Raw genomic sequence first — 12,004 nt, 5'->3', positions numbered from 1 at the left:
TGGAATGTGGCAACTAGGGGCTTTTCACAGTAACTTAATTGAAGCCTTCTTGTGCCAATAAGCGATCATTATTATTATACAGGCTACTTAATTTAAAGTTATTTGGATTATCTGATCATTTCAATTAAATTGTTACTACCCGCCCCCCCCCCCCCCCCCCCCCGCCCCCTCCCCAATACCATAAGACCATAAGATGCAGAAGTAAGGCTATTCGGCCCATCGAGTCCACTCCACCATTCAATCATGGCTGATTTCAACTCCATTTACCCGCTCTCCATAGCCCTTAATTCCTCGAGAAATCAAGAATTTATCAACTTCTGTCTTAAAGACACTCAACGTCCCGGCCTCCACTGCCCTCTGTGGCAATGAATTCCACAGACCCACCACTCTCTGGCTGAAGAAATGTCTCCTCATCTCTGTTCTAAAGTGACTCCCTTTTATTCTAAGGCTGTGCCCCCGGGTCCTAGTCACCCCTGCTAATGGAAACAACTTCCCTACGTCTACCCTATCTAAGCCATTCATTATCTTGTAAGTTTCTATTAGATCTCCCCTCAACCTCCTAAACTCCAATGAATATAATCCCAGGATCCTCAGACGTTCATCGTATGTTAGGCCTGCCATTCCTGGGATCATCCGTGTGAATCTCCGCTGGACCTGCTCCAGTGCCAGTATGTCCTTCCTGAGGTGTGGGGCCCAAAATTGCTCACAGTATTCTAAATGGGGCCTAACTAATGCTTTATTAAGCTTCAGAAGTACATCCCTGCTTTTATATTCCAAGCCTCTTGAGATAAATGACAACATTGCATTTGCTTTCTTAATTACGGACTCAACCTGCAAGTTTACCTTTAGAGAATCCTGGACTAGGACTCCCAAGTCCCTTTGCACTTCAGCATTATGAATTTTGTCATTTTAGAAAATAGTCCATGCCTCTATTTTTTCCAAAGTGCAAGACCTCGCACTTGCCCACGTTGAATTTCATCAGCCATTTCTTGGACCACTCTCCTAAACTGTCTAAATCTTTCTGCAGCCTCCCCACCTCCTCCATACTACCTGCCCCTCCACCTATCTTTGTATCATCGGCAAACTTCGCCAGAATGCCCCCAGTCCCGTCATCTAGATTGTTAATATATAAAGAGAACAGCTGTGGCCCCAACACTGAACCCTACGGGACACCACTCGTCACTGGTTGCCATTCCGAAAAAGAACCTTTTATCCCAACTCTCTGCCTTCTGCCTTACAGCCAATCGTCAATCCATGTTAGTACCTTGCCTCGAATACCATGGGCCCTTATTTTACTCAGCAGTCTCCCGTGAGGCACCTTATCAAAGGCCTTTTGGAAGTCAAAATAGATAACATCCATTGGCTCTCCTTGGTCTAACCTATTTGTTATCTCTTCAAAGAACTCTACCAGGTTTGTCAGGCACGACCTCCCCTTAATAAATCCATGCTGACTTGTCCTAATCCGACCCTGCACTTCCAAGAATTTAGAAATCTCATCCTTAACAATGGATTCTAGAATCTTGTCAACAACCGAGGTTAGGCTAATTGGCCTATAATTTTCCATCTTTTTCCTTGTTCCCTTGAACAGGGGGGTTACAACAGCGATTTTCCAATCCTCTGGGACTTTCCCTGACTCCAGTGACTTTGGAAAGATCATAACTAACGCCTACACTATTTCTTCAGCTATCTCCTTTAGAACTCTAGGATGTAGCCCATCTGGGCCTGGAGATTTATCAATTTCTTGACCTCTTAGTTTCTCTAGCATTTTCTCCTTTGTGATGGCTACCATATTCAACTCTGCCCCCTGACTCTCCGGAATTGTTGGGATATTACTCATGTCTTCCACTGTGAAGACTGACGCAAAGTACTTATTTAGTTCCTCAGCTATTTCCTTGTCTCCCATCACTAGATTACCAGCGTCATTTTGGAGCGGCCCAATGTCTACTTTTGCCTCCCTTTTGTTTTTAATGTAATTAAAGAAACTTTTACGATCATTCCTAATGTTACTAGCTCGCCTAACTTCATATTTGATCCTCTCTTTCCTTATTTCTCTGTTATCCTCTGATTTTTTTGGTAGCCTTCCCAATCTTCTGACTTCCCACTACTCTTTGCCACATTATAGGCTTTCTCTTTTGCTTTGATGCATTCCCTAACTTCCTTTATCAGCTATGGCTGCCTAATCCCCCCTCTGATAACCTTTCTTTTCTTTGGGATGAACCTCTGTACTGTGTCCTCAATTACTCCCAGAAACTCCTGCCTTTGCTGTTCTACTGTCTTTCCCACTAGGCTCTGCTCCCAGTCGATTTTCGTCAGTTCCTCCCTCATGCCCCTGTAGTTACCTTTATTTAACTGTAACACCTTTACATCTGATTCTACCTTTTTTCTTTCAAATTGCAGATTAAATTCTACCATATTATGATCACTGCCTCCTAAGTGCTCCCTTACTTTAAGATCTTTAATCAAGTCTGGCTCATTACATAACCCTAAGTCCAGAATGGCCTGTTCCCTCGTGGGCTCCATCACAAGCTGTTCCAAAAAGGCCTCCTGTAAACATTCAATGAATTCCCTTTCCTTGGGTCCACTGGCAGCATTATTTACCCAGTCCACCTGCATATTGAAGTCCCCCATGATCACTGTGACCTTGCCTTTCTGACATGCACTTTCTATTTCGTGGTGCATTTTGTGCCCCTGGTCCTGACCTCTGTTAGGAGGCCTGTACATAACTCCCATTATGGTTTTTTTTGCCTTTGTGGTTCCTCAACTCTACCCACACAGACTCCACATCATCTGACCCTATGTCGTTTAGTGCTATTGATTTAATGTCATTCCTAATTAACAAGGCAACCCCACCCCCTCTGCCCACCTCTCTGTCTTTTCGATAGGTTGTGAATCCCTGGATGTTTAAATGCCAGACCTGAACCCCCTGCAACCATGTCTCTGTGATGCCTACCACATCATGCCTTCCAGTCACAATCTGGCCACAAGCTCATCTACCTTGTTCCGTACACTGCGCACATTTAAATATAGCACCTTTAATTCTCTATTGACCGTCCCTTTTTTCTTAGTGTGGTGGACCTTGGTTTACTGAGCCTTTCCATACACTGTGTCATATTTTGTGGGGTGGGGACTATCGTAACCTCTCTTGAGTTCTGTCTTTTTGTGCTTTTTTGTATTCCTAAGCAGCTACACTTCCCACTGATTACTTCACCTCTTGGTTCCCTGACTTTCCCTTCCCCCCCCCCCCCCCCCCCCCCCCCCCCCCCCCCCAATCTCTAGTTTAAAGTCCATACTGTTTAATTAAAATTGCTTAATTTCTGCTGCTGAATAGTTTTAATTTTGGGGCAAGAAAGTCAAATTAACTTGTGTAATTATTCAATATAAAAGTATTTCATTTTATTGAATCTCTGCTATTTGTATGTTAGCTTGTTCCCTGGTAGTCCTGTTAGAACTGGCTGGATCAGTTTATTTACTGAGGAAGCCAGAGCATTTATGTGATGTGTTTTGGTACATCAGTGAAGCTTGTGGCTGCTGTGTTTCAACACGTAATTTATCTTTTGCACTCTGGTTTTTCTGAAGCAAGGTTAATCCGGATTAACAATTGAACTCTGTGGAATCAAATAAACAATTTGATACTTATAGCAATTACCCCCTGCTTGCCCCCCTTCCCCCAGCACTCCCCCAACCCTGTAGAGGGTTCCCCATCCCCCACCAAGCATTGGGGTGGTAAGCCCAGCACCCCCGGGCTCTTTGCCTGTGAGCAAGGATTGCTACTCACCTCCTCGGCTCCCCATGGAAGCCCTTCTGCCAGGTTCACGTTTTTCAAAAGGAGTACTAATCGGCACCAGCGTGAGCACTGCTGGGGAGGCTGATGAATGACGGAAGGGGATAGGGCGTCGCTCTCGTTCATTGCATGGAAATTGGGCTTAAGTGGTGATAATTGGTTTCTCGCCACGCTACGTCGAGTTCCCGATTTCGCCTGCGGGAGCAGGCCGGTTGCATCGCAAACTGTTTGGCGCCCAGCGTAGATCTCGTCTTTGGCCACTGCAACTATTCACCAGCCTCGTTAAGCTTGAGTGAGAGTGTAATGAGGCTGGAGAGTCATGCTATCTATCACTATAATGGCAGAGTGGCTCAGAAATCAAATTACTCATGGAGTCAAAGATGCCAAATACTATTCCATAATGGTTGATGGGCGGCACGGTGACACAATGGTTAGCACTACTACCTTACAGCACCGGAGACCCGGGTTCAATTCCTTCGTGACTGTGTGGAATTTGCACTTTCTCTCCATGTCTACGTGTGTTTCCTTTGGATACTCCGATTTCCTCCCACAGTCCAAAGAAATGCAGGTTAAGTGGATTGGCCATGCTAAATTGCCTCTTCATATCCAAAGTTTTGTAGGTTAGGTGGGATTATGGGGGATAGGGTGGGCGAGTAGGCCTAGGTAGGGTGCTCTTTCAGAGGGTTGGTGCAGGCTCGATGGGCCAAATGGCCTCCTTCTGCACTGGAGGAATTCTATCGTTCTGTGATTCACTAAATGTGTGTCATGTGGACAATTAACATTAATTTTAAAATATGTGACCAGCGATGGGGAAGTTAAAGAGCAATTTATTTGTTTTGTCCAGCTACAATCCCACCCTTCTGGGTGTCTGGAGACAATTGGTACGATTCTCTGGTCTCCGACGCTGAAATCACGTTCGGTGATCGGCCGGAGAATCAACGAAATCGGAGGGCGGCACCGCTTTTGCAATGCTCCGCCCCCTCCAGAACAGCGTACTCCCGGCACGCCGTATGGATGGGTTCAGGATGTTACCTGAGGCCCTCGCCCCGATGCTCCGCCCCCGATGGGCCGAGTTTCCAACAGCGTCGGTCACTCATGGTATTTATTTTTGGGAACTCGGTGTGGTGGCTGGGGACTAAGTTCAGTGGCGCCACAGTTGGGGGGTGGGGGTGAGCCAATCCGCGGGCAGGGGGAGGCTTTGGTGGTGGTTGAGGTCACAGGTAGGGGGGTGGTCCGGGGGTGGCGGGCTTGGACCAAAGAGGTCACTATTTGCCAGGCCGGGTCCGTGCGCGGCCAGCGACATGTTGCATGACACAGCCATGGACCTGGCAATTCTCCGTCCGTATCCACAGCTAGAGCCGGTTGCTCTGCACTGCGTGCCTGCTAGCCCCCCACCAGACGGAGGGTCGGTGGCCGTTTTGCGCCATTTCTTTGGTCGTAAAACACCACCGTTCCCACGCCGGCATCAGCACTTAGTCTCAGAATCGGAGAATCCAGCCCCATGTGTTTTGGAAATCATTGCAAATTTTGGTTTGGACATCAAAAATTGTCGTGGGCAGATCTTTGATAATGCTGCAAATATGGCAGGTATAAATATTCAGGTTGACATGCAACACTGTACAATGAAAGCCTTGTGCATTATTCATTCCATGTTCCAGTCACTCCTTGAATTTAATCTGCAATGCTGCAGCTGAATCCTGTGAGTGAGCTCTATATTGTTTTGACTTTGTTCAAAATTTATATGCCTTTTTTTATGGTTTCCATGCATTGGTGGAATATGTTGCAATCACATTTGGAGCAGGCAAATGGAAAACATTTAACAATCAAAATAATTGATCCACTCATGTAGATACTGTTTTGGCTTTGAAAGCAAACTTTGCTGATAAAAAGGAAAAATTATTAGACATTGCCACATCAAATTTTGAAAAATCACGTGTGAAAACCGAAGCAAAATCCTGAGCAGAGAAGTTTGAAAAGTACAAAGCGGAGGCACTATCAATCACAAAAAATTCAAGTCCTTCTGATGATAGAAGCTTATAAGATGCAGGAAGTTATTGTTTGAGGAAACTGGAGACAATGAAATCACTTTGAAAGGGAAAGTTAAGATCATCATTGAGACTGTCTATGTTATTTGTGACACAATGCAATTTGCTGGTGCAATTGCAGGGTAGAAGTGAATCCCTGAAGAAAAGTTGATTTCTTTTGTGTCTTTTTCGACAAAAGTTTGGATGAGAATGCTACAAGCCACTGCAGTAAGAACTTAAGTCAATTCTACCGGGAGGACATAGATACAAATCTTTTTGAACATGAAGTGAAACAATTCATTAATTTCATCAATAATGATGAGCTCTGTGCTTTGAGATCACCACATGATTTGTACCTACTTGGACATGATGGTTTGGAAGCAACCTTTCCAAATGTAGAAACCATTCTGAAAATCTTTTTAACAATACCGGACACAATTGTTTCCGGTGAATTTTCTTTTTCTGTATTGAAAAGAGTAAAAAATTATTTGTGAAGTACTATGAGTCAGGAACATTTGACAAGTTCATCAATATTGACGAGTGAAAGTGTGTCTTTACAAGATTTTACCTATGGTAATGCAATTGATTATTTTGTGAAGAAAAAGAGTAGAAAAAACCCTTTTTAAGTTGCCATGCTAGAAGGGATGAAGCAAGACAATCTTAAAAACTGTCCGTCTTCAATATTCTCTTGTTTAAATTCTGTTTCTCAAAATGGACCATTGCTGGTCTGATATAATGGCTGCATCTGGTCACGTGCTGATAGTTCTAACCCCCATCACTGTCGAGATTGGACTTCAGAAAGTCTCTTCTCAGACAAGAACAAAATCCTGTTGACAGTCACTGATATTGGACTTGGACTCACTGGACACTCCACTCATCTGGATTTACAGCACTAACTTTGATTTTGTGAGAGGAAGTAAGGAAGTTAACTTTTGAAACTGAAATATACTGAATGGCAGCGGACACATCTTGTTGATTGGTGTATTTGCTCCTGGACAGGACTGGTTCATTCTGTCCCCACTAGTCTGTGCTGCAGTGATGTTATCAGCTGATTTTTCCATCTCATTGCTCATCAACAAGATCCATGTTTGTTCGCCTCAAGACATACATCACATATTGATCATCTTTAGCTTCATTCTGACAAGCAGTAAGCCTGGATTTCAATTCAGCAATTATTCAAACAGGTGAGTTTTTACAAGTTAAAAAGCACTAAAACAGTGATCAATTTGTGTATTTTAGTTTGCATTCTGCGGGGCAAGGGTGGGCTGGGTCTGGAGGGGCATGAAGTCATGGGGCGAGGGGGGTCCAGAAATGAATGTGAACGCAGGGCCCCACAAAGTGTAAATCCACCTCTGATGCCAATGGCTGGCGGTAAATGTGGGAGAATCTCCTGGGCAGCCACAATTGACGTGGAGTAGTGCCCCTCAAGTGAGAATCCCCTGGTGACAGACTAACAACCTGTTTCGGGAATTTCTAGCTATGGAAACAGACAAAAACCTGCCTTAGTGCACCACTAGGTATGGGAAGAGAATTGCAATTGGAATGTCATTCTCTCGGGATGGCTTTATAGCAGAACTTTTTTTTTTCATTATTTCACAAGATGTGGGTGTTGCTGGCCAGACCAGCATTTATTGCACACCCCTAATTGCCCTTGAAAAGGTGGTGGTGAGCTGCTTTATTAAACTGCTGCAGTCCCTGTGGTGTTGGTACAAACAGTTCAGGCCAGTATTCTCATTTCCCCCACATTACTGGTGTTTCATTTCAAGGTATACAAGGCCAGTTCAGAGCAATATTCTTAATTCCCTATTTTACTACTTTTTCCTTCTGGGAAGGAGGGAGTTCCAGGATTTTGACCCTGTGACATTGAAGAAACGGCAATTTGGTTCCCAGTCAGGATGGTGTGTGGCATGTGGGGTGAGGGGAGGGGGGTGCTTTAAGATGGTGTTGTTTCCATGTGTCTGCTGCCCTTATGTTTCTAGGTGGTAGAGGTTACAGGCTTGGAAGATGCTGTCGATGGAGTCTTGGCGAATTGCCTCAGTGCATCTTGTAGATGGTACACATAGCTGTGACTCTCTGCCGTTGGTGGATTGGGTGCTTCTCCAGCAGGTTGCTTTCTCCTGGATCGAGCTTCTTGGTGTTGTTGGAAATGTTGGAAAACAACAGCTGATTCCTGCACATCAAAGACCTACAAGCAGCAATGAGATAAATGACAAGTTAATCTGTTTTAGTGATATCATCAGCTGAGAGGCAGATGGACCGCACCTCCAAAGCACTACTTCATCCATACTCAACTGAGGTCTCAGTCTAGCTTCTGTACACAAGCCTTTGGAGCATGACTAAAACCCACAATGTTCTGACAGAGGCATGTGTGCTCCTAGTCACAGAGTAGCAACCGATGCCTACTGTGTTGTCAAAGTTCTTTCCTATGTCAAGGGTCTTTCTACACTTTCACTTTTATTATAATTCATGCATTTTTATGCAGACCATGAAGCTGAAATTCAACTTTGATGGGGGTGCAAAATGGCCAATAAAGAGGGTCAGTCATACAACTGTCAGATCTTTCATGCTATCAAAGTTAATTAGATGAGCTTTATTCAAGGCAGGCCGATCTAATACTTTCCATTTTGCAGAAGTTGAAAGTTCTGGCTGTAATCTTGCATCCATCGTTGCAGTACAACAACATATTTTTAATGTTAGCAGAGAGTTGGCAGGTAATAGCTGACTTTGGAGTTCGATTGGAGCTCTGGACACTGGTTTCAGCATGTGTGCAAAATGCTCCATGTTTCTGCCTTGTCAGTGATGAAAAGTTAAAACTATACATCAGGCCTACATTCTACACTCAACAGGCAACCCAATCATAGAATCCATACAGTGCACAAGGAACCCATTTGGCCTTTGAGTCTGCACTGACCCTCCGAAAGAACACCCTAGCTCGGCCCAATTCTCTATCTTATCATGTAATACCATAACCCCACCTAACCTTTCGACACTAAGGGGCAATTTAGCATGGCCAATCCTGGTGCAGCACAGTGGCGCAGTGGTTAGCACTGCTGCCTCACAGCGCCAAGGACCCGGGTTCTATCCTGGCCCCAGGTCACTGTCCGTATGGAGTTTGCACATTCTCCTCGCGTTTGGGTGGGTTTCACCCTCACAATCCAAAGATGTGCAGGGTAGATGAATTGGGCATGCTAAATTTCCCCTTAATTGAAAAAAATAGTTGGGTACTCTAAATTTATATTTTTTTAAATCGCATGGCCAATTCACCTAACCTGCACATCTTTGGACTGCGGGAGGAAATCGGAGCACACGGAGGAAACCCACGCAGGCACTGGGAAAACGTGCAGACTCCGCACAGACAGTCACCCCAGGTCGGAATTGAAGCTGGGTCCCTGATGCTGTGAGACAGCAATGCTAACCACTGTGCCATCGTGCTGCCTCCTGAAGTAAATCACTGAAGTAAATTGACTCCCTGGATCTATAAATGTTCAGGATTATGTAATGGAATTCTATTGCATTTTTCTTAGCTGTAAAATTAAACATGATATACTATAGTGACCAATAAAATAGATTATCCCTTGAACTCATTAAGAAATGCATAGGGCACATTCTGGATTAGCTGTATTTCCTGAAGTTTCTAATAATTAACTGACTTTATGGTGTGTGCAACGATCATGTGGCTTCATACCTACCTACAATCTAACCTTGCATAAAGGGCATCATTTTTCAAAAAGAAAACTTGTCCATCTTGCTTCATTTGAATTCCATTTGGTATTTCCGCTGGAACTTAGTCCCACAACAACCTGATTGACATGAGTCCGTCACTGGCTATAATTTGCTTGGTTTTACTTTCGCACTTCTGTGTCCCATGGTTCTGGTATTTGCTCTTTGGATTAGTAAAGCAATGGTAGCTAGGCCATTGGCAAGGGCTTGTAACTAACACCATGCATCCTGAAGATGATGTCCAATCCACAATGAAAGTTAGCTCAAATCTCTACACCGTTTCAGCTGGAAGGAGCTTTGTAATGCTAACTTTTTAGAATTGTATCACAATAGAATATAACTCTGTTAAATAAGAATATTACCACAGGGTGATGCTGGCATTACTCTTAAAAAAATAAAAAAAAATTCATGCCTCCAAATAGAAACCGCACTACAGTAGGAATACCGCACTGGTATTTTTTACCTTGTGCATAACATAGTTGGATTTAAAATATTCAATGCCTATCACAGTAGCATGTGTAAAAAAAGTTGTTTGCTGCTATACTTCCGAAACCAGATACTGGCAAGCTCACATTATCAAAGTAAGGCAAGTCCTGTGGTAACCCACGACAGATAAATAAACAGTAGAAAGATTACAAGCTCTTGGCCACCAGGATTGAATACATTTCACTATGAAACTAGCTAACTCAATATAACTATTTTCATTGGAATAAAAGGGCAAGGGAGCAAAGCAACATATCTTCTTGAATCACGTAAATCTGTCTCAAGAGTGTACTGCCAAAATTCCAGCAACACATCTGTCCCACCAGAGGCAACAACTCTTGACCTCTGTTACGCAGAAAATCAAGGGCGCCTACGGATCCATCCCCCGACCGTATTCGGAAAATCGGACCATAAGACGGTGCTCCTTCTCCCGGCATATAAGCAGAAACTTAAGCGGGAGAATTCAGTTAAGAAGGTCATGCAGTACTGGTCCGAGGCAACAGAAGAGTTCCTACATGACTTCTTGGAGGCATTGGACTGGTCCAGATTTAAGAACTCAGCGACCAACCTGAACGAGTATGCAACCACCGTCACAGACTATCAGCAAATGTGTAGGTAACTGCGTGCCAAATAAAGTAGTATGTATGTTCCTCAACTGGAAACCATGGCTTAATCAGGAGATGACTCCCTACTGAAGGCCAGGTATGAGGCGTTCAAGTCAGGCAATCCTGACCTATACAAGAAATCCAGGTATGACCTCCACAAAGTCATTAGGGATGCAAAGAGAGGCTATCAGACCAAGCTAGTCGCTAGCGTTACAGACTCTCGTCGATTGTGGCAAGGCTGAAACAACAACAGAGCAAAGTGAAGCTGAGCAACTCTGGCAGCAGAGCACCCCTTCCCCGATGAACTCAATGCATTCTATGCTTGGTTCGAGCAGGAAACCATCAAACCGCTGTTGGCTGCCCCAGCAGCTTCGGACACATCCATACTGACCGTCACAGATCGACCTTCTTGAAAGTGAACCCTCGAAAAGTGAAGGGTTCGGACGGGGTCCTTGGTCGTGCACTCAGATCCTGTGCGGACCAGCTGGCAGATGTGTTCACGGATATCTTCAAACTCCCCCCACTCTGTTCCAAGGTCACCACTTGCTTCAAGAAAACCACCACCATACCGGTACCAAAGAAGAACCAGGCAAAGTGCCTCAGTGATTATCGTCCGGTGGCCTTCACATCGATCATAATGAAGTGCTTCGAGAGGTTGGTCATGAGGCACATCACCTCCACTCTCCCAGAATGCCTAGATCCACTGTAATTCTCATACTGGCGCAACCGGTCCACAGCAGACGCCATTTCCCTGACCCTACAGTCATCCCCGGAGCATCTTGGCAACAGGGACACCTACATCAGACTCCTACATATTGACTACAGTTCTGCCTTCAACACCATAATCCCAGCCAAGCGTATATCAAAGCTCCAAAACCTAGGACTTGGCTCCTCACTCTGCAACTGGATCCTTGACTTTCTGACCCATAGACCACAATCAGTAAGGATAAACAACAACACCTCCTCCACAATAGTCCTCAATACTGGGGCCCCCCAAGGCTGCGTACTTAGCCCCTTACTATCCACCTATACACACAACTGCGTGCCCAAATTTGGCTCCAACTCTATCTACAGGTTTGCTGACGACATGACCGTAGTGCGTCGGATCTCGAACAACGATGACTCAGAATACAGGAGGGAGATAAAGAACCTAGTGGAGTAATGAAGACAGCAATTTCTCCCTCAATGTCAGCAAAACTAAAGAGCTGGTCATGGGCTTCAGGAAGCAAAGTATTGAACACACCACTGTCTGCATCAACGGGGCCGAGGTGGAGATGGTTAGCAGTTTCAGATTCCTAGGGGTACACATCACCAAAAAGCTGACCTGGTCAAGAAAGCACAACAGCGCCTATACTTCCTTAGGAAACTAAGGAAATTCATCATGTCCACAT

The sequence above is a fragment of the Scyliorhinus torazame genome, chromosome 2, assembly GCF_047496885.1.
Source record: "Scyliorhinus torazame isolate Kashiwa2021f chromosome 2, sScyTor2.1, whole genome shotgun sequence".
Taxonomy (NCBI): Eukaryota; Metazoa; Chordata; class Chondrichthyes; order Carcharhiniformes; family Scyliorhinidae; genus Scyliorhinus; species Scyliorhinus torazame.
Note: the sequence above shows the minus strand (reverse complement) of the source record.